Source organism: Psammomys obesus, unplaced genomic scaffold (genome assembly GCF_907164565.1).
Source record: "Psammomys obesus unplaced genomic scaffold, mPsaObe1.curated_primary_1811, whole genome shotgun sequence".
In the NCBI taxonomy this organism is placed as follows: Eukaryota; Metazoa; Chordata; class Mammalia; order Rodentia; family Muridae; genus Psammomys; species Psammomys obesus.
Genome location: NW_026585987.1, coordinates 8,526,278 through 8,548,611, shown reverse-complemented (window position 1 = coordinate 8,548,611; position 22,334 = coordinate 8,526,278). Strand labels below are relative to the sequence as shown.

Here is a 22,334-nt window from a genome sequence, read left to right as displayed (position 1 = left end):
CCCCTTCTTTCATAAGATTCCCTGCACTCTGCCCAAAGTTTGGTTATGAGTCTCAGCATCTGCTTTAAGACTCTGCTGGGTAGAGACTTTCAGACACCATCTATGGTAGGCTCCTGTCTTATTCCTTGTTTTCACCCTGTTTGCCTTTCTGAATGAAGATTGAGCATCTTACCTCAAGATCCAGCTATACCACTCCTAGGCATATATCCAAAAGATGTTCAAGTATACAACAAGAACATTTGATTAACTATGTTCATAGCAGCTTTATTCATAATAGCCAGAATCTGGAAACAACCCTGATGTCCCTCATTTGAGGAATGGATACAGAAACTGTGGTACGTTTACACAATGGAATACTACTCAGCAACTAAAAACAAGGAAATCATGAAATTTGCAAGCAAATGGTGGGAACTAGAAAAGATCATCCTGAGTGAGGTATCCCAGAAGCAGAATAAGTGGCTATTAGACATATACTATAGGATAATCGTACTAAAATCTGTACACCTAAAGAAGCTAAGCAAGAAGGAGAAACCTGGGTAAAATCTTACTCTTAACAGACTACAAAATTTACCAACTGCAAGTTTTGTCTTCAGTTTAACAGCAGGTTAATGTATTAAACATTAATTGAGCATGTTGCTCTAGTGCTGGCTGCCAACTCCAAGTAAAGAGAATTAAAGTGCATGGTGGCAGAGGACTCTGGTTCCATTAAGAAGAAACAGACACATAAACAAATCCAGGTGATCATGAGCCCCCAGTGGGGCTCTCACACCCCCACATTTGGGTGAAAAAAACATTTGACTCTCCAGCATCATGCATTAACCACATAGCATGTACAGAGCTCTATTGTTAACCCTTGTGACCCCCGGAGACCTGGGAGCTGTGGTTCACTGCACTGCCCTGCACTGTGATAGCACCATGCTGAGTATTTCTCCTCTGGGTGGGGAAGAATTGAAGTTCAAAATTTAGGGTGTGATTACTCCTGAATATGTATCACTCTTACATCATCATAAAGTCAAAATTTTATTAGACAAGAAATCATGAGTCCTGGGGTTGTCTGTTGGGAGGGACTGTACTCTGTTTGGGGGACCATGACAAAAAAGCAGGGAGAGAAGTTAAATAGTGCCTGATTCAAACATTATCCATATTAAACGGGCCTTGGAGCAGAGCAGGAGGATATTGGGGGCAGGGCAAGCACAGGGCTCAGTGACCTTCAGGGAGGAGTGACAGGGACTGAGTGAGTGACAGGGACCGAATGAGGACCTTTGCTGAATGAGTCACTAAATAAGGACCTGCTGCAGATGAATTTGCAGTACACTGTGGACAAAACTGAACAGCTCAGCGATTTCTTGTAGTATTTTCAAGGAAAAAAAAGTTTCCAAAACAAGAAACTGGTGATTCATTGAGATAATTTTTATGGTTTTGTCTGTTTCATAAATCCTCTGATTTATAGCCAAGTTTTACAAACGTTGTAAGACATGATCTGTCTTCATTTGAATAGAGTATTCTTATAGCCCACGGCTACATGCGTAAACAGTACCTTTGCTCTTGGTACATAGCAACAGACAGAAGGAAAAATAAGAAAATGACACAAACATTCAGTGGTGTGGAAAAAAAAGGTTAAAACTGCCTTCCTCACTTGTCTTCACATCTCCTACTCACAAATAAAGATGTAGTGTCACAAACATCTGCTTATACAGAAAAATGTTTTTTCCTGCCTTGCCTGATAAAGTAACAAACCGCTTTCTTCATTCTTTCTGTCAACATGTTCTGAGGTGCTTGGGACTGGGAAGAGGGAAACCAAGAAGTGATCCTTGCCCACGAGAGATGTAAACAGATACTCTTTGTGGCATACACTGATAAGCCCTTTATCAGAAGTGAGGCCAGAATCCTGAGCAAATGCAGACCAGTGAGATGACTGTGCCTGCTGGCAACAGTAAAAGCTCTTGTCAACAGAGCAGGAGGAAAGACATGCAGGGGCATTTCAAACACAGGGAACCTGAGAGGATTATTATATTGTTATTGCTAATTGTTTCTTTCATCTTCCTGTGATAGGTTTAGACTTCCCACCCCTGATTAAGGCCAAGGCTGGTTCCTCAACTTGCTTAGGGACAATAAAATATTAGTTAAAAGAGTTTTGTGCATTTTCAATCAAAACCTTAAACTCTGTCAAGACATTCCAATGTTTCTGTTTCCTTTCTATGGGAGAAATCCATGTCAGAAAGGGGTGGCTCATTTTTGCTACCAGAATCAAGACTCTGAAATAGAGCTAAGGAACGCCTGCAAAAAAATGTATAATTAATACAGCAGGAACTAACCCCATATGTTTAAGCCCCACAGGAAGTGAGGATGGTTGTTATAGCAGGTTGCCTTAATAAAGCTGACTTAAATAGAGGCACAAAGCTAGGGCAGGGCATAGAATGTCTGAAGACAGTGAGAAATTTGATTGTGGGCCAAGGAATAAATTTTGTGTATAGTGAGTAGGAAGTCAGATATAAAGCAGAGGTAGTCTGGGGACAGAATGTTAAAGGATCCTAAAGACCATACTGAAAACCTTGAATTTTTGTCTTTAAATGGTAGAAACCTAGCAGAAGCCAAGGAGTGACATGAAAGAGTCCTGTTACGTGCAGAAGACAGTTTTGCTCTGGTCTTCTCAGATATCTGACTCGTATCATCTTTCTACCTTTTCTTCTTCTGTGGTTCTGAGTCTTGGGAGAGGGATGTGATGTGGATGGTTCATTTATAGCCGAGCACTCCACTGACCCTTATTTTCTGTACTTTAACCAGATACAAGTTTTTGCATTAATCGCCATATGGTGTCAGAAGACACTTCTCTGATGAGGTCTGGTAGCTGCTCCAACCTGTGGGTACAGAGACAAGGATTTAGAAGGTAGTTGGATACTACCTCTATTTACCAGAATAGTGTTAGTAGTTTTGTTCCTGGGGCCTCTGCGCTCCCCAACCATGGTTGTATTTCCACTCATGCAATGGCCCTTCAATTAAATCAGACCGCAGTTGGTTATATTTATAAGATTCATACAACTGTTACAACTACAGATATATCTTGCCACGTCAGTCTTTACTTCAGCACCCAGAGTTCAGAGCTGGGGAAAGGAGATGACTCCCCTCCTCCAACTCTGGGAGCCTGCCTAGCACCATCTAGTACTATGAAAGCTAGCCAGTGAGGGTGGGTATGGGGTTGGCTGGTACATTTCTGGTCAGTATCAACTTTAGCCTTGTTCGTCAGCCCCACAGGTGATGTACTAAACAGCGGGGATTTGTTAAGTTCTGGTGGGCAAGTGGTTTATTTCTTAACAGATGAGCAAACCGAGGCACAGAGAAACTGGCTGATTTTCTTTTCTTTTTTCTAAGACAGGTCTCTTTCTGTGACCTCAGGCTAACTTCAAGCCTGCCTTCTGTCTTAGTCACTGTCCCATTGCTGTGAAGAGACACCATGACCACAGCAACTCTTCTAAAGAAAAGCATTTATTTTGGGCTGGCTTACAGTTTCAGATGCTTAGTCGTTTATCCTTATGTTGGAGAGCATGGCCGCACACAGGCTGACATGGTAACTGGGAGTTCTACATCTGAACCTACAGGCAGCAGGAAGACTGGACCAGGCTTGGGCTTCTGAAACCCCGAAGCCCATCCCCCAGTGACACACTTCCTAGCAGTGGCACTCCCTGGTGACCAAGCACTGAAATCTATGAGCCTATAGGGGCCATTCTAATTCAAACACCATACTCCTGTCTTAGCCTGTCAAGTACTGAGACTTAAGGTGGTTCATTCCCATGCCTGGCTTAGAGGATAAAAAGTGGGTAGCACACGCTCTCTTTCTAACCTTTAGACTGTATTTAGAACACCAGCAAATGGCATCCTATCTGAACACAGGGGCATGAGGAGATAGAAAGAAAGTGTCAGCTCTCATATTTCCAATATCACACAGGCTATTGGGCATCCTTCGGCAGCTAGGAATGACAGAAGTGGAGGGACTAGAGATCATGACAGGTTTTTTTGTTTGTTTAAGAGACACAGTTGTTAGTGAAACTATGGTAACAGGAGAAGGAAGAATTGTGAGGTGAATTGTGAGGTGAAGGTATGGCATCAGGTGAAGACCTTGGAATAGGGGCACATGGCCCAGGAACAACAAGCAGAACAGACAGATTCAGCTGAGTGAGGAGGCCACACCATGAATCCCCTCACTATGGCAGAGGCAGACAGGGACTTTGGAGCATCAGAGGCAGACACTGGAGGAACTCATTACTGACGAGTAAATCTAAGAGAATACCCAGGGACCTTTTATCTGAGAGGCTGATAATTTGGAACAAGACCAAGAAATAGCAGCAGAAACGCTACGCATCATGGAGGCTAGGAAGGAGAGGTGTAAGGAGGTACTTGAAATGAGAGAAAAGAAAGCAGAAACGCTCCAGTGATGTCAATGGTGTGTGTGTGTGTGTGTGTGTGTATTTATATCTACAGAGCTGCTTGTGAATTTTAAAGTCAAGTTTCCCATAAACGGGGAAACAAAGGTGTGCTGCTTTAACTTACAGGAATTGCCTAATTCCAAACAGAGTCATGAAAAGGGTTTAAAAGCAAAATCTTTTCTGGAACTCTCACCTACCCGGAAGAACCAGCTTTTTAGAGTCACTTCACCTGAGCTCTCCATTAACACTATTAAATTTCAACAGCCTGTAACATAATATTAGCATAATGTTAGCATAATATTAAAGATATTTGCATAGAATTCCCCAGGCTTTTTAGAACACCTACTGGAATACTAGATTTGTTTTTTTGTCTGTTTGTTTAAAGATGTTAGTAGCTGAAAGTTTGTGGTGAGATATTCTGCTGGGGATTTCCCATAATTCACACTTTTCTGCAGAAAACAGCAAGGCAGCGCTGTGTCTGTAACAGAGGCTCCCCAGCCTAGCGCAGCCCACATTGTTGAGGTATGTTGAGATTCTGCTTGAAAGTCCACAATGGAAGCCAGGCATGGTGGTGCAAGGCTGTAATCCGAGCACTCTGGGAGGCAGAGGCAGGCAGGTATCTATGAATACAAGGCCAGCCTGCAAAGTGAGTTCAAGACAGCCCAGGCTACACAGAGAAACCCTGTCTGGGAAGAAAAGAAAGAAAAAGAAAAAGAAAGAACAGGTAGCCAATGGAAATAAACATGGCCCACAGGGTTTAACCAATTTGGTTTTCCTTTTCTCCACTGCAGGACGAGGGCCTTTTGAGTTGGTTTGCATACTACATAGTAGTGTGTAACTGGCCCTACACTCATCTGACCACTGATTCCCTCCTCTGACTTTATCAAAAGTCCTGTTAGGTCAGTTACATTTCCTTCAAAATATTTGGTGTTCCTCCCTGGTATACCCTTTTCTGTAGATACATTCTCTGTCTTTACTAGTCCATTGACACAAGTCGTCCAACCTGATTTGGCCCATGTAAGGTAGCTATGGGAAACCTTTGCCATTTCTGAGTAGACAACTCAAGAGCTGGCCGCTGGCCACCTGCTCTTTTTATCCTCTGCTCTAGCTGTATGCGGAAAGAGTTCTCGTGTTTTGTTCTTGTTTCATCCAGAATTCTGTCACATCTAACAGTGGAAATAAGAATGCCTAAGAATGAAACATTTGAAGTTGTTGATCACTAATCCTTTCAGCCAGTCATTCTCACATGTATATTAGCCAACACTGGCTAGTACACATAACCTCTAAATTACCTGAGGTGTTTACATTCTGTCTCAATTTTCTAAATGAGATATTCTTTCTTTACACTTGGAGAGCATCCTGGTTCGCCTTAACTGTTACTTGGCATAGTCTACAGACATCTGAGAGAACAAACCTCCACTGAGAAATTAATTATGTCAAAGTGTCTTATGGACATGTCTGTTGGGGATTATCTTGGTTAATAATAGATGTGGGTGGGGGGAATCCAGCCCACTGTGGGCAACGTCCTCCCTAGGCAGGTGGTTCTGATCTGTGTGAGTAGGCTGGCTGAGTACAAACTGAGCCTTAAGCCAAACAAGAAACATCATTCTCCGTCACTCTGGCTGTGCCTCTTAGTTAAGTGGGTTCCATAGTCAGAGGTAATGCGCTGTAGAATAGCAAACAGGCCTGCCTCTAAGTTGTGAATCAGCTCCAGCCCTGGCTTTCCTCAATGATTTGCTCTAACCTGTAAGCTGAAATAAACACTTTCTTGCCTGAGTTGCTTTTGGCTAGAGTGCTTTTCTCATAGCAACAGAATTAAACTAAATCAGACACTTTACAGTTAAAAGAAAAGAAAAAGAATACATATACTTGTTGTCAATTATTAATGTTTAATATTGATTTATGTTTTAGTTAAACGGTCATTATTCCTAAACCAGCTGCATACCCGGATCACCACACAGAGACTAGGATTTATTTAATTAACCTAAAGCTCAATGCTGGTCAATAGTTACTCCATCCTAAACCCCCAAGCCAACATTGTTTCCTCCCATTCAGATTTCTCACATTATACTTGCTTTTAGTCATATCTTAGGTCCAGTTCATCTCTCCTGGTGGTTCCAAGTCATCTCCTCCTGATCTCTTCTCTCCAACTCCTCCCACTCCCTTCCTTCTCCTCCCCTCCAGGATGCCCCACCCTATTCTCTCCATTGCTCAGTATTGGCTGGTTGTTTCTTTAAAATTACTGAGAACAAATGGTGGCATGTTTACACAAACTTGAGAAGGGTGATGCTTAGAAACCAGATAGTGGGGTAGAGAAATCAGCATTTGAAAGAACAAGGGTAAATTGTATACATTCCACAAGAACATTGTATCATCATATACTATATATAAAGAATATCTACAGACATGCACAGACACTGCAGTGCTGCTTAAGGCCTCATGTGCTTTGAAGGTAGTTGGAATTTATTCATAACTGGGTATTCCAAGGCCCAATTTCTAGACATTATAATTTAGTGGTCCTGGAATAAGTTCAACTATAGGTATATTATTTTATTTACCTATTTTGAGATAAGATCTCATATATAACTGGCTGCTGGCTGCAGACTGGCTAAGTAGCTGAGGATAACCTTGAACTTCTGACCATGTTGCCTCTACCTCCAGAGTGCTGGAATTATAGGTTTGCACCACCTTCAATGCATGCAGTGCTAGACATTGAACCTAGGGCTTCATGCATTTGAATAAGTCCCATTTGAAGGAGGCATCAGGAAGGGTCCTCGTCTACATGTCTATATGATATCACTTTAATTGTGGTTTAGTTTATACTCAATACATTTTAGTACAAAATATTTTACATAGAACATAGGCTTATGTTGTTTTTGAATAGTAGTCCTTAACTCGTTCCAAAAAGGTCAGTCTGCTTTTTTATTATTTCTTTTATTTTTAAGATTGTAATGCAATTACATCATTTTCCCCTTCCCTTTCCTCTTTCAAAACCTCCCTTATATACCCTTCTCTTTCAAATTCATGGTCTCTTTTTTTTAAATTTTTTTACTGATTGCTGTTAAACTAATGTATATATATGTATACACAAGCACATTCCTAAATCCAATCTTCTCAGTCTGTTCAATGGCTTATGAAGAAACAGGTAACTTAATTCAAAGTGCCTTAATAAAATGGCTGTGTGGTGACAAAATTGAATATGCACATTGTGAGAAAGATGAAGACGAATGGGCAAGACAAACAGATAAGACTTCTCTTCGGAAGAAGACCTGCTGAGGGTGGGCGACAGCATCAGTAAGTGAAAAGGCAAGGTTTGTGTGCAAGTCCTCATGTGAGAGAGACCAGGTAGGCATTGCACTGCCTGGACAGTGTGAGGACAGGTAAAGCGGTTATCGAGGCAAGAGGTTTGTGCTAGGAAGTACTAGGAAGGTGTGACCAAGGGAAGTCTGAGAAGGTGTTTGGGAAATGACCAGGGGGTTAGGAAGCAGGGAGCAAAGACAGAGTAAAGCCATCCAGCTGGAATCAGGTCTTCGCTTGCAGCTGAATCTAAGTCGTCAAAGGATGGCTTTAAGCTATTATTAGCTTTACATTCTTCCTTGAGTGCCCTTATCTGTAGACTTTCCCATGAGGAACAAGATGTCATGGTGGCCATCAGTTTAGAAATCCCGAACAAGGGCTCACTGTTTTGGCTCAGACCAAAAGCAATCTTGACCAGTCACTGAGGAGAGCAACACTCCATGTATTGACCAGAACTGGGCCAAATGCCCACTGTAGACACAGAAGTGTATTTACACAGAGGTGAATTAAAAAGATGGGGTGTGTTGTGGTACCCTTAAGCAACAGAACAGACTCCTACAGCTTGGATGCAAGCTCCCAAATGTATTAATTGGAGGAAGGATGTTTGGGAGGAAATCAGGATAAGAAGCAGCCGTAAAGACAGGTTTCCCTGGAGGTTTGTTGACTTTAGAAGAGGGAGAGAACCAAGCTGCCAGTTTGCATCTCACATGCTGCATTGTGCATGCTGTGAGGCAGGACGAAGTGCCTTACTGATGCCAAGCAAATGCTGCTACCTTTGTCTTCAACTTTCCCATCTCCAAATTACGAGTCAAAAAAAACTCCAATTCCTCTAACCTTTCTATCCTTTCAGTTACTCTGTTTTGAGTATTTTTTGATGGCAACAGAATATGGACTAAGACAGGAAGTAAAGGAGAAAAATGACTGCAGTGTTCACATTATAGCATCTGGACCAACAATGTGACAGAAAAGGAAGCTCATATGCTGTTTTTGCAAGAAAGAGTCCTCCTAAGATACATTTTTAACAGTCACTCCAAATTACTTGAAGTAAGAAAATGATCTTATGTGTATGTTTTCAGGGCTGACCATTTGCTATTGGATAACCAATTTCTATGCTCTCTTCTAGCTCTCTCCTGCTCTTAGCATTCCTTAGTTTACTAAGCTATTTCCTTAGGGAAGGCCTTGTGGGCTTTCCCCCATCTATTTTGGAAACACATGTGAGTAATGTTATACAGACTGATCAGGTTATATCTGGGAATATATATTATATATTACACATACGTATGCATATAACAGAAATGAATGCAAAAAAGAAGCCACGAATTTGAAAAAGACAAAGGAGGAGCACATAAGAGGGTGTTTGAAGGAAGAAAAGGGAAGTGATAAATGATGTAATTGTATTATAATCTCAAGAAAATAGAAGAGAGAAAAAAGGAAAGAAGGAAGGAGGGAAGGAAGGAAGGAAAGAAGAAAAGATGAAAGGGAGAGAGGGAGGGAGGGAGGGAGGGAGGGAGGGAGGGAGGGAGGGAGGGAGGGAGGGAAAAAAGTGATCTCTCTTCTTGGGAAAATGCCAGAGAACTTTTTTGTTTGTTTGTTTGTTTGTTTTTGAGACTGGGTTTCTCTGTGTAGCCTTGGTAGTCCTAGACTCACTTAGTAGACCAGGCTGGCCTAGAACTCATAGAAATCCTCCTGCTTTTGCCTCTCATAATGTTGGGATTACAGACATGTGCCACCACGCCCGGCTGCCAGAGAAAAATTTAGTATTAAAGATTGCTGTTAGATCTAATTTCAGCCATATGAAGCTGCATCTTCTACTTCAACGTTGCTGATTATTTTTTTTTTCAAAAAAAAAAATGTTGAGTGTGCATACATACTAAACTTGCTTTATATTCACAATGATTTGGTTTGTGTGGAAGCCAGATTTTTCTGCAGATATATAAATGTTAAGGAAAAAAATGGTGGCAGTTTCTTGTCCCTTTAATTCAGTTACTAAAGGTAAGAATCAGAGCTGTTTGCCACCAAGAATTCTAAAAGTAGTGCTAAGAAAGGCAGATCAGTCTTCATTATGATTTCTATTGACATTCCTGCTTTACGCGAAGATCCTCTGTACCAAGTCTCTTTTACAGAAAAACATTTTTAATTTGCCCAGCCTCTTATATGTCACAGCAGAACAAGTTCAGGGTAAGAGGAGACAAGTAAAGTGGTCCATTAGTGGTTAATTAATTAACTAATTAATTAATGAGCAACATTCTGTGTGTGCACTGTGATTTCACTCCAGAGTCATTCTTGAGGCAACTCGGGGCTCTATCAAGATCTAGATATTAGCTGTATTTTATCAACAATTTGGAAAATGTCATAAAAATGAGGATTTTTTTTTAAAGAATTTCTTTTCTGAAAAGAATTTTTTCACAATTTTAGTTGATACAATGAGAATTCTATATATGTGTATAGTACATCTTTTTAAAAAAAGAAATGGACAAATTATTTAACAAATGCTTTTCAAAATATATATAGCAATGTCCAAGTTTATGGAAGTAAATTTTCAACATCACTAATCATCAAAGAACTATAGAATGTGGGCTGAGAGAAGGCTCACAGGGCTTGCTACACAAGCCTGACACTGGAGTTCAACCTGCTGAGCCTATATAAACAGCAGGATGTCATGGTTCTTACATGTATTCCAAGCAGTCTTATGGTGAGAGGGGGGCAGGTGGAAATGGAGAACTGCCCAGAAGCTCATGGGTCATCTATCCTGAAATTTGGGCTGTAGAAACAAGGCAGAGGGGAGAGAGAACTGATTCCTGAAAGTCATTTTCTGATCTCCAAACCTCTGCTGAGACATAAAAACATACTTAGACTCACACACACACACACACACACACACACACACACACAGTACATTTTTAAAGGGTAAAATAATCTTTCTGTAAATAAACAGAAAAGAAACGCAAATGATATATCATCTCATTCCAGACTTTGGAGGGTGGAGACAGGAGACTGACGATTCCAGGTCAGCCTTGGCTACTATCTTAGTTACTTCTACTGCCTTGACTAATCGCAGTGACCAAGGCAACTTATTAAAGAAAGTTTTTCATTTAGTAAATTAGTTTCAGAGGGTGAGCCCATGGCTATCAAGCTGAGAACACAGTAGCAGGCAGTCAGGCAAGGCAGCAGGCATAGCATTGGAGCAGTAGCGAAGAACTTAGATTTTGCTCCACAAGCATGAGCTAACTGGGAATGGCATGGACACCTTCTCCAACAAGGCTACACCTTCTCGCCCTACCCAAACAGTTCTACTAACTGAGGAACAATCATTCAAATATATGAGTCAATTGGAGGTCATTCTTATTCAGACCACTACAGCTGCATAGTGAGTTGAATGTCTGCCAGAGTCTCACGAGAGCCTGCCTAAGACTCAGAGGAAAAGGAGCCCTTGTCCGTTGTTGATAGAAATGTACATCAGTCCAGCCCTCTTGGAAAACAGTGTGATTTCCTCTTTTTAAATATAAATATAATAGCTGCCTTTGTTTGCCAGTGTTCAAAAGACAAAGTAGAACATAAGCGAATTTTATTTAGCTAGATGTTAAACTCTCCTTGGTTGTGGTTGGAGTTTAAGTTTCAACATATGAATGTACAGAAAAAATAACTTTGGTGTATACAATCCATACACAACTTATGTGACCATGCACATCAAGAAGTCTTTACCCTTTCCCATTTCTCTCTCTTGATATGGTCACAAGCATTCATTCCATCTCCAGGTTAGTGTAGAAAGTGTTATAGAGCCACTTGGGTAGAGTTTCTATTGCTGAGACAAAAAATATGACCAAAACGCAAGCTGGGGAGGAAAGGGTTTATTTGGCTTACACTTTCACATTGTTAGTCCATCACCAAAAGGGATCCCGAACAGAAACTCCAACAGGGCAGGAACCTGTAGGCAGGAGCTGCTATAGAGGCTATGGACGGGTGCTGCTAACTGGTTTGTTCCTTAGTTTTCACAGCCTGCTTTCATAGAGCACCCAGGACCACCACCAGCCCAGGGATGGCCCTGCCCACAGTGAGCAAGGACCTCCCCCTGTCAACCGTTAACTAGGAAAACTACCTGTTTGCCTGCCTGAAGCCAGCCCAGTTTTAAGAAGGCATTTTCTCAATTGAGGTTCCCTCCTTTCCAGTAATTTTAGCTCGTGTCAAGTCGACATGCAGTTCTCCAGCACACAGAGGCAACTAGGAAAACAGGCAATTCTGTCTTGCCCCCCTCCAGCTTACTTCTTGTTCTGCAAAAGTGAGAAAAGGCTACTCACTGCCATGCACTGGGTGTTCGGTGATATGAAGGGGCTCATCAATTGTAGACTCTGTTGTTTGCTTGCTCGCTTTTGCTTGTAAAAACCTTCTAGAAGTCAGAGTTAGAAGAAAAGAGAGAAAGGTGAGAAAGCTGGCCGGATACCATGGCCAGATGTTCAGAAATGAAATCACAGTAGTCTTTTCAACTGGTATTTTTGAATGCTTTGAGCTTTTCACAAAACTCTCATAACCTTGAGTATCTGTTTATGTCATCAGTGTCGGTTCAAATCATCGATTCCCCTGACAGCTTGACGAATGAGTTTCAATTTTATCTCAGACAAATGCCTTGTGGTTCAATCTATGGTTTTGCTTATGGAGGCACTTTGGGACTCAGTCCAGATATCCATTTCTAATTAAAAACTGAGTTGTCAGAATCCTGCTTTACTAAGTTTCACAAGTTTGAGCTTGAGCTGCATGTGGATTTTCCTTCAAATCCCTCCCACAACAAGTATGCAGGAAAACATCAGGTAGAAATAATTATGTCCTTGGTTGCTTGATCTTTTCTTATCACAGACAAATAACCATTGTGTCCAAGTAAGTCCCTGCCCACCGGACAGCACTGTGGTACTTGCCAAAGAAGCTGTCTGATGTCATGTCAGTGTCTGAAAAGCGATGGCCAACCTGGAGACCCAGCCTCCTCCACTGGAGGCTGTGTGGCGTGTTGACTCTTGGCACTTAGGGTTGTTTGCTTTTTGAATGGTGTCCTGTTTCTATGGCTCCCAGTGCTGGCTCACATTACAGTCAAGTGGAAGCAAGAAAATTCAAGCAAGCTCTGCATCGAAAGATATGCCTGTTGTAATTTCAGGTTTCCTGTTAGCTGAGCAGAGCCCAGGGAGGTACAAGCTCTCCTGCCCTTCCCAAGGCTTTGACCCAAGGCAGTGGTAGAGCTAGGGATGTGGGCCTATCAGGTTAGATCATGCTGACCCTTGCCTCTGGAGAGAAGCTGTGTGCAGGCCCTGCTGGGGAAGACGAGGCTTGGGGTAATGTGCTGACCCAGAGGGAGTGGGGAAAGACAGCAGAGGCTAACAATGACTGTGTAGACTGGGGCAAGGTAAGTGGAATTCCAACACATGCAGTCAGCACCAGGAAGTCTAGCTAACTCTGCGTCAATGAGCGTCTTGGTAGACAGGCTGAATGTGTCTATGGAGTGGTAGGGAAAAGTTAGCTAGTCAAATTCATGAGCAGAATACTGTATATACTACCCCTCGATAGGTAGGTAGGTAGATAGATAGATAGATAAATAGATAGATAGATAGATAGATAGATAGATAGATAGATAGATAGATAGATATAGATATAGACAGATATATAGATTAGATATATAGATGATCTATAGATATACAGATGATATATAGATATATATGGGGATAGCCAGATGGTGATGGTGACATAGACCAGCAGGAGGCTCTTTGCCATTCACAACCTTAAGCTTGAAATACTGTCCCTAAAGTAGAGATGAGGAAGCAGGCTCAGAGAGGAAGTTGATAGGGTAGCATAGCTAAGAGACCAGGGTTAGGGTGTGTGCCCAAAATTTCTTCCCCTTTCACATTCCTCTGAACTTCTGTGTCCACTGAAGTGAAAACACCAGTAACACACATAAGCTTAGGCCAGAGAGAGATGAAAAAACAGACTTAGTCAGGCTCCTCTTCAGTTCTACTATTCTGAATGTCGGGGCGAAAGTGATGACACTGGCCCACTCAAGTCATCCAAACCCAGCTTAACTTTCTCCAAAGGACGGGACTGGCCTCAGAAGCAGGAACAGGATGAGCCTGTAGTTGGAGGGCATGCTTAAGTAGAGATGATATGCAAGAGGTGTGCAGTACAGAGCATTTTCCAGCTCAGTATACTGACCCATCTCACAGGCCTGAAAAAAAATGTTTTTAAGTAGTGAAAATATATAGACTTTTCTCTGATCATTATTACTTAAACAACAATAACAGAACAACTATCTTTGTAGAATTTACATTTCCTTATAAATAATACAGATATATATTTAAAGTGCACACACACGTTACACTAATGTTCTATATCATTTTGTATGAGATACTTATGGCTCTTCAGGGGGTCTGGGAACTGATGTTTCTCAGAAAACAAGATGAAGATCTACATTTTGGTTGGGAATATTTTTTAATTTGAATAATTTTGTTTATAATTTATTCACTTTACATCTCGATTGTAGCCCCCTCCCTTGTCTCCTCCTGGTCTCACCCTCCCTGCCTCTCTCTCCCTATCCTCCTCCCCTAGTCCTCAAAAAGGGGAAGCCCTCCACTCCTACCAACTGACCCCCATCTATCAAGCCTCATTAGGACTACCTGCATCCTCTTTCTCTGTGGCCTGGAAAGGACCCCCCACCAGGGGGAAGTGATCAAAGAGCAGGCAATGGAGCCCATGTCAGAGAAAGCCCCTGCTCAAAGGCAGAACAATGAGGGCTGCCTTGATAAGATGAAAAATAAATTATTACAGGTAAGGACTGAATAGAGCTTAGGATAGAAAGCTGAGAGTGGATATAGCTTACACTAAGGGCAATGATGGAAGTAGACATGCAGATTGTAGAAACTACTATGTGTTGGGGTAGTGATGGTGGTGTAAGGCCTACACTAAGAATTAGGAAGACATGAGTTTGAATTTTCCTCTGCCAAATGGAACTGCAATGGAGTGTGTCAGCTGGCAGACAGACCTGGAGTAAACAAAAGAGAAGGCCCTTGTCCTCTTGGTCTTTCAGCATGATTTGACTAAGGAAGAACACAGTAAAGAGGATCGCTTGATTGCAACTATGGTGAAAACCTGGGCAACTGGAAGGAATCTCTGAGGCCAGTATATCAGAGTCAGGGCAAAGAGTAGGGATGGGAAGAAGGATTCTAGGAAACAGCTTGAAGGACCCCTGCACGGGATGAGGAGTTTAGAATGTGTAAGGAAAGAGAGATGGAATAGCCATGTGCGGTGGCATGCAATTCTAACCCCATGGCTGTGGAGACAAAGGTAGGGAGACTCCTAAAGCTTGCTGGCTGCCACTGTAGCAGGATCAGGAAGTCTGGGTTCAAAGAAAGTGTCTCAAAAACAAGATGGAGAGCAACTGAAGAAGACATGGTTGAAACTATGTGAAGCAGAGGAGTTGACAGACTAGAAGGCAGGAAGCGAAAGAGCTCTGAAGTTAGGAACTTCGTCTTGATCACTTTTTAAGCATTTTAAGTTGAAGACAAAGGGATAGCTGGAGAATGGAGAGGAGTGATGAAAATTGGGTAAGTGTGAAAATATAGATTTATTTGTGAATTTGCATTTCCATGTCCACTCATGCATTCATTTGCATATGCATGCAATAGGATGAGGGACTGCCAAGGAGCTTTGGTGATGTTTGAAATTATTTCAGTGTGAGTAATTATTGAATGGATAAAGTAATCAACAGGAACTTAAAATATCAATACATCTTGAAAAATACAATGTCTAACACTAATTCCCTTTACACTTATTTTGGTAGGTTTCCGTTCTAGAAACAATAGCTAATATTGTCTGAAGTCTTACTGTGCACTGGATTCTGATTTATATGATAAGCAAGAGGTATATTTTCTCATTTAATTGTCATCACACAATAACCCAGGCATATAAAGTTTATCATTATCCCCAGTTTTCTGTTGGGGAATAGACACTAGAAAGTCCACTGGTCCTCTGACCTGAGATCACCCAGTTAGTAAGCAGAATCAGGATTTATATTTGGGCGCAGATTCTAGCTCAGAAGTTCTCAATGACTCCTTTTCCAAAACAAGGTCACAAGCCACAGCAACATCTGGCTAGTTTGAATGGATGGGTCAATTGTGCATTACACACTAATCTCTTGGGGGGGGTGATTTGTATGACTCCATTCTCTAGGGGTCCATTCTCTTCCAGTGAACTAATAAGTGTGAGGTTCCAAACGGCAAGCCCAGCTGTGGGTCAAGGGCTAGACTATAGGAGAATGGTGGGAGAGAAGATGAGAAAGGAAGCAGAAGCTAAAATGTGCAGGTTCTTGATAGCATGTAAACAAATGGAATTGCTTCCTAATGCAAAAGGTAGAGGTCTGAGCCTCTTTCAGACTTGCTTGGAAAGTGATGCTGACGGTGCTTTAATAATGATTATCAAGTACACATAAGAGTCTTACATACATGGTTTGAATAATTTATTCTCTTTAATAATATAAAAAATAAGGGAGGCTTAAACTATAGCAATAAAATAATGTGTTAGTCGATAAAACAATACTTTGTTTATGATAGCCTATAGACACAGAATTGAGCTTGGTCTGAAGTATTCATGCAGTGCCTGGCAAACACAGGGTAAGTGACTTTGACCTTGTCAAATGCTCCCTCTCCTTTTAGACATGTTAAAGTTTCAGGAAAAGAAGCACACTAAAAGGAATCTTAATGTTTGTGTCACCCCCAAACTTGGCAGAGTTGTTTGACTGTGATATATTTTCTCACCTAACACTAGTGAACAAAGCATTGTAACATTTCCACACATTCATTAAAATTATATTATAACATAATATCGTGGTATAAAATTTGTGATGACTCATGTTTGACCCTGGATTGTTTCTAAAACTCAACCTCTAGAGAACAAAGAACAGAAGGAGACTAGAGCATATTATTTATTTGTTTCTTGAGAACACTTCTCATGCCATGGACATGATAACTAGGCTCTGAACTTGATCATGAATCTAAATATTGACTAACAATATTTAATGCTTATCTTTTGAAGATCACATCCTAGCCTGAACCCATGGTCTGAAGTGGCTTGACCTTGACGAACCCAGTAGATACAGAGTCAATAGATGTGATACATTGAGAGAGCACTAGGGTTCATTCATTTAAAAGTTTCCAGTTCTTAGTTCCTAATGTGGTACATAAAAGACAATTTAATTAAATTTCCTTTGAGTAAATTATTGAAGATATAGTTGAATAAATACTAGTGATAATTGTCCTCATATGAAAAAGTTAATTATAAGACAAAGAAGAAGTTATGCTAGATCAGGATAAATTTTAAGTAAAACAATGTCCTAGACATAAACAAATTCCTCTTTTTGTTCTGACAAGATTTAACAAGTTAGGTCTATTTTGGTCCAAATTATACATGCTGAATGAAATAGCATCTTTTGGCTGAAATGGATAATGTTATTGAGTAATTTTGTCCCTCAAGAACTTGGATAAGTTAGTGAGAATTAGGCAAGTCACTTAATCTTCTTGTTTTCTTGTCCCCTGGACTAAGAAATCTCTAGGGTTGTTTTCAGTTTGCAAGTGTCTGTGAATCTATTCATTTATAAATATGATGCTTTGTGCATTTCAAAAAATTTCCACACTGGAAAACTGCATAATCTTCATTATAAAACCAGGTCTCCGTCCAGATTGAAAGGGCCCCAGGAAAGCACAGAATTCCAGAGTGTTTTGCAAGAATATCTTCACTCATTAAAGAATGTTCCTGAGAGAAAACAAGAGCCCTCTGAACAGATTTCCCCACAGAGCAGCTGTGAAAGGGCCCTTCATCAAGGTTATGAATTGCAGAAACAACAGCACTCAGGATGAGATTGTGGGCAACTATAGGAATTGGTGACTCAGAAGGGTCCTTAATATAACTAAAGTTTGTACCTTTAGCAATCTCTAGGTAAAGCCACGCTCCAACGCTTGTCTATATGCTTATGAAGGGCAGCCATTGCTCTTAGGATTCTACTTAGACTAATTAATTTGATCCCAACTATTATTATTACCATAATCTTAGAGGTGGGCAAATTGAAACATAACGTGCAATTTGCTTAGAATTCTAGAGCTGTTAAAAGATGGAGCCAAACCTGAATATAAATTGTTTGGGTCTAGAATTCTTCCTTTCAGTCACTCCTTAGGGAGTCATTTAGGCACTGGGAAAACAAAAACAAAAACAAAACCTGGGATGGCCCGAGATAAACTGACATACTGAGTGGCTGCTGTGTACTGTGAAGTTAGGGACTAAGAGAGATTAAATAACAAGGACATGCTGCTGCTCTTACCAAGTCACACTCTCCTCTGACAGTGGAAACTTGGATAGAAGCAGAGGCAAAAGAGGAAGGCAGCATTTGAACTAGTCTTAAAGAATAAGATTTTGCTAAGTAAAGTAGGAGGAAAGAGTCTTGGGTTGGACTGTGGAATTTAAGGTGTTCTAATGAGCTTGCCTGCCCAGATGATGAGACAAGCATTAGGTGGATGGTATGTGCCTTTTAGAAGGTTCGGAGTGCTGTGCTATTACACAGCATAGACTTTTCTGCTACTCTGTAGGCAATAAGGAAGCACTTGGCTTTGACCATGGGGTGTGACTCTGATGACAGAATATCAGACTGTAGGCTAAGCAAGAGGAGTGAGAAATTAAAGCAGGATAGCTCCACTGACAAATTCGAAATGTTGCAGTGTGGTGGAAGCCATGATATGGGTGCCAAGACACCCCCTTCAAGAATAATGGTCTTACTATTCAAGTCATTGGGAAGGCTGCGAACAAAGATCCCCCAGCTGTCAACTCCCTTCACCCAAGGCCATGCCTTCTTCCTTTGAGGGTTTTGCCAGATGATTGATTACTGTTCAGGGTATGAAGAACTCTGTCTTTCATCACAACCCAGGACAGCTCTAAGGGTCATTTCAGATATGAAACTCAAGACTCTGCATATTGCTGATGAACTTTCTTTGCTCAGCCCTGCCTCATTCCCTTCTCCATGACAGACTATACTGGGAATATTTCTAAAACCCTTCTGCCTCAGAGAGTAGGTCCTAGGAAGTCCTGCCCGAGAGGAGGTACAGTATGTACTACATCAACAAGAGCACAGGTGAACAGGCATCTAGGCTGGGATGCAGCAAGTGAAAGACAGGGTTAAGTAATGATGCTGCTCCTCCACAGACCTAGAACCAGGGTGACCTCTCCCTCCTACAACAGGCACTCAATGGATTCTCCTACTCATCCTTACAGTCCTTTCTCTGTAGATGGACCACAGGGATTCATCTTTTGAATGCTCCCATTAGGTACAGAGAAAATTAAAAATCCTGGAGGCCAACAATGTTCTACCTAACCAGGTCCCCAGATATCCTTCAACCTCCTCATGCCTGCTGGGCTCCAGCTGCCCCTTCTGACAGATCTAGAACACGACTACCACATGCCTGCTCATGCTCCTAATATTCCCTGGCTCCAGCTTTCGTTTCATGTAGCCCTCTCTGCCCTAAACTATGCCATGTGAAACAACAAGCCCTGTCATTATTCCTTAAATATACTCAATCTGTTCTCCAAAATTGCTGAGTTCAAGGTGACAATGTAATGATCTGTCATTCATCTTTGTGTTTAATTGTTGTCAATTTCTCTCTTTAGAACACAAGGTCATGTGTGCAAGAATCATGTAACCATCTTTCGTGTCCCTGGTCAGGCATGTACTGAATTCATGAGTTAATGCAAAGCAGGGACATAGGAAGAGTGTTTTTAGTAGAGGATGCTATTCCAACTTTGAACACTTGAGTCTGAGTCTGGTGTTTACAAGACAGTAACCAGTTCAGGTTTCTTGGTAGAGACAGAGAAGTTTAAGTTTTTTTAGACTGAGTGAACTGTGGAAGGTGTGGGAGATAATGCACTTTGTCATTGCTGGAGTGTTCTTTTGAAAAGCTTTTTTTTTTAATAAAGCAAAACCCAATATAAGCAAAGTTTATTTTTATTTTTTTGAGACAGGGTTTCTCTGTATAGACGTGGCTATCCTGGACTTGCTCTGTAGATCAGGCTGGCCTTGAATTCACAGCAATCCTCCTGCCTCTGACTTCCAGAGTGCTGGGATTATAGGCGTGTGCCACTGCACCCAGCTTTAGGCAGGTTTAATAAAAGGAAAATTAATGACTGATCAAAAAACAACGGCTAAAGGTGGAAGGAGACAAGGCTGAGAAGGGATTCACTGTCTCATATAAGTAGTCAGGAGGCTCAGACTTGATCCTATCCAAGGAGCCAAGTGATGACCCCACAGCTTAGCTCTTCCCTCCTCTACTCTGGTCTTCTCTGCTTTGAGCTGATTAAATTACCAGGGAGACTCTTTCCAAAGGAACCCCATGACAAGTGGCTTTCCAGTAAATGTTAGAATTTCTTCATCCACAAACCTAGTGCCTCTTACTTTGGGGCACCACTGTTTCTGATCAAGACCTAGTTTGCCCCAGAGGATAAATGGTCGCTCCAATTTCCCCAGTGACTTCACCTTTGGGACTTGGAATAAGCCATGGTGAGAGTATTTACACTATGGAAATTGGTCAATGCTACAACTGAACAATATTTCCTTTTGGAGAACTTGTGTCCTATCACAGCACTCGCTGGTCACATGACTACACTGAAGGCGTGGTGGCTGGGGTGGTTTTAATGAGAATGGCTTGCAAAGTAAGGGAGTGGGGACTTTGTCTGTTTGTCTTGTTTATTGCCATGTGATTAGCATCAACAAGTTTGTTGATTATTGAATTTAGAAGTCTAATGATGATGCTAGAGTTTTATCCTTTGTGCTTCGCCATGAATATCATTTCTTCCTTTTGTGACTTATGAAGATGTTGCCTGGCCGTTACAGTTTTTTTTTTTTTTTTTTTGTGGTTGGAAACTGACATTCCCTAGCCTTTCCTTATAGCCATGTAGCCTTTTGGGACTTTCTATTCTTTTAAAATCCTTTTCCACTCCCTTTTTGTATATAAAAAAATCAGGGTAGTGTTTCTGCCAGTGCAGGAGAGAAATCTTCACTGGTCAAGCAAATGTGTTGAAAGCTACACTGAAAGAATGCTGGTAGGGCTTTATTCTTCAAGTGAAATACTTTCTACTTCCTAAAGGTGAAAGTATTGAAAACCCAGTGATCCATAATAGTAAACAACCCTAGTGTAATTCTGTCAAACTCCTCTGCCGCTAGGTCACTTGGGTGTGAAATTAAGATGTAAATATGGAGAACAAACTAGTTCACTCAGCCCAGGGAAGCATCAAGGATTGCTCCTGGCTTTAGCAGGTTTTGAGGATAAAGTAAAAAGATATTTTGAAATGGAAGAAAGGAGGAGCCCCACAAAAAGTGAAAAACAGGATGAGAGTCCAGGCATGGATGGGAGAGGGGAAAGGCTCAACAGAGAAATAATGCTGAATTCAAACAAACAGCAGCCCATCTGTGTTGATGTATAATAATAATATTTGAACCAGAGTGGGGGGACAGCAACTCAGTCTATAAAATACTTGCCATGGATATGTGGGGACCTTTGTCAGATTTCTAGCACTCACATAGCAACAAAAACAATAATAAAAGCCCTAAAATAATAATAATAAAAAAATAGGCATGGTGATGTGTACTTGTAATCACAGTGCTGAGAAGACAGAGACAGGAAGGTTCCTAGGACTCAGTGGTTAGCCAGTGTAGCCTAATTCATGGGCCCCAGATCACAGTGAGAGGCCTGGATTCAAAATCCAGATGGCACCAGAGGTTGACCTCTGTCCTTCAAACAATGTGCATGTACCACACAAACACATATTCATTTTTACACACTCAACTATACACACACACACACACACACACACACACACACACACACACACACACCTACCTGAAGAGGAATGCAGAAGGGAAAGTAGTAGCCGAGGAGAAAGTGGGCTGGCCAGCAACACATACCGCCTTGGCCTGCTGACTGCAAATGCGATATGACAGCTGCCGTCATTTCCCCACCATTAAGGACTGTACCCCCAAACGGTGAGTTAAAACAACCCTTTTCTTCCTTAGGCTTCTCTGACACAGCAATGGGGCTTGAAACCAATACGTGGACTAGGGAGAAACAGAAAGGAATGCTGAGCATACCCTCTGGGAACAGCAAAGCCATAATCCAGCTACATTAAAGCCATAACTGTACAGGTAGCCATTTGTGTGAGCCTGGAGAAGCGAGAAGTGTTAGGAGTGTTAGTTAGGAGCGGCCAGCCATAACAGCCATACCTCTAATTCCTGGGGTAGAGTCCAGGAGCCATTAGGAGAATTAGTTAGGGGCCCAAATGTGGTGGTTTGAGTGGTTGTGTGGCCTCAGGCAAGTTACTGAACACCTTTACCTTTGTGAAAAATAAACACACACACACACACACACACCACCACCACCACCACCACCACCACCACCACCACCACCTCCACCATCACTACCCGATAAAGCCCAAAGAAACAAAACCCCAAAAGTCTCCTACAATTGACTTCAGGGAAATAGGAAGGGATGAATCAGTACCTAACAGGCCACAAGTGCCTGATAAATGCTCATTATTGTTATTAAATGCTAGTCATTA

At 41.6% G+C, this 22,334-nt stretch overlaps 1 long non-coding RNA gene across 1 annotated transcript; it reads right to left on the bottom strand.

The window, feature by feature from the left end:
- Positions 1–1,007: 1,007 nt before the first annotated feature.
- LOC129671880 (uncharacterized) lies at positions 1,008–21,850 on the bottom strand. The gene is made up of 3 exons (XR_008719439.1): positions 21,620–21,850; positions 12,014–12,102; positions 1,008–2,858 (listed from the first exon to the last, which is right to left on the bottom strand). It is a non-coding gene; the product is annotated as an uncharacterized LOC129671880 (long non-coding RNA).
- Positions 21,851–22,334: the final 484 nt, after the last annotated feature.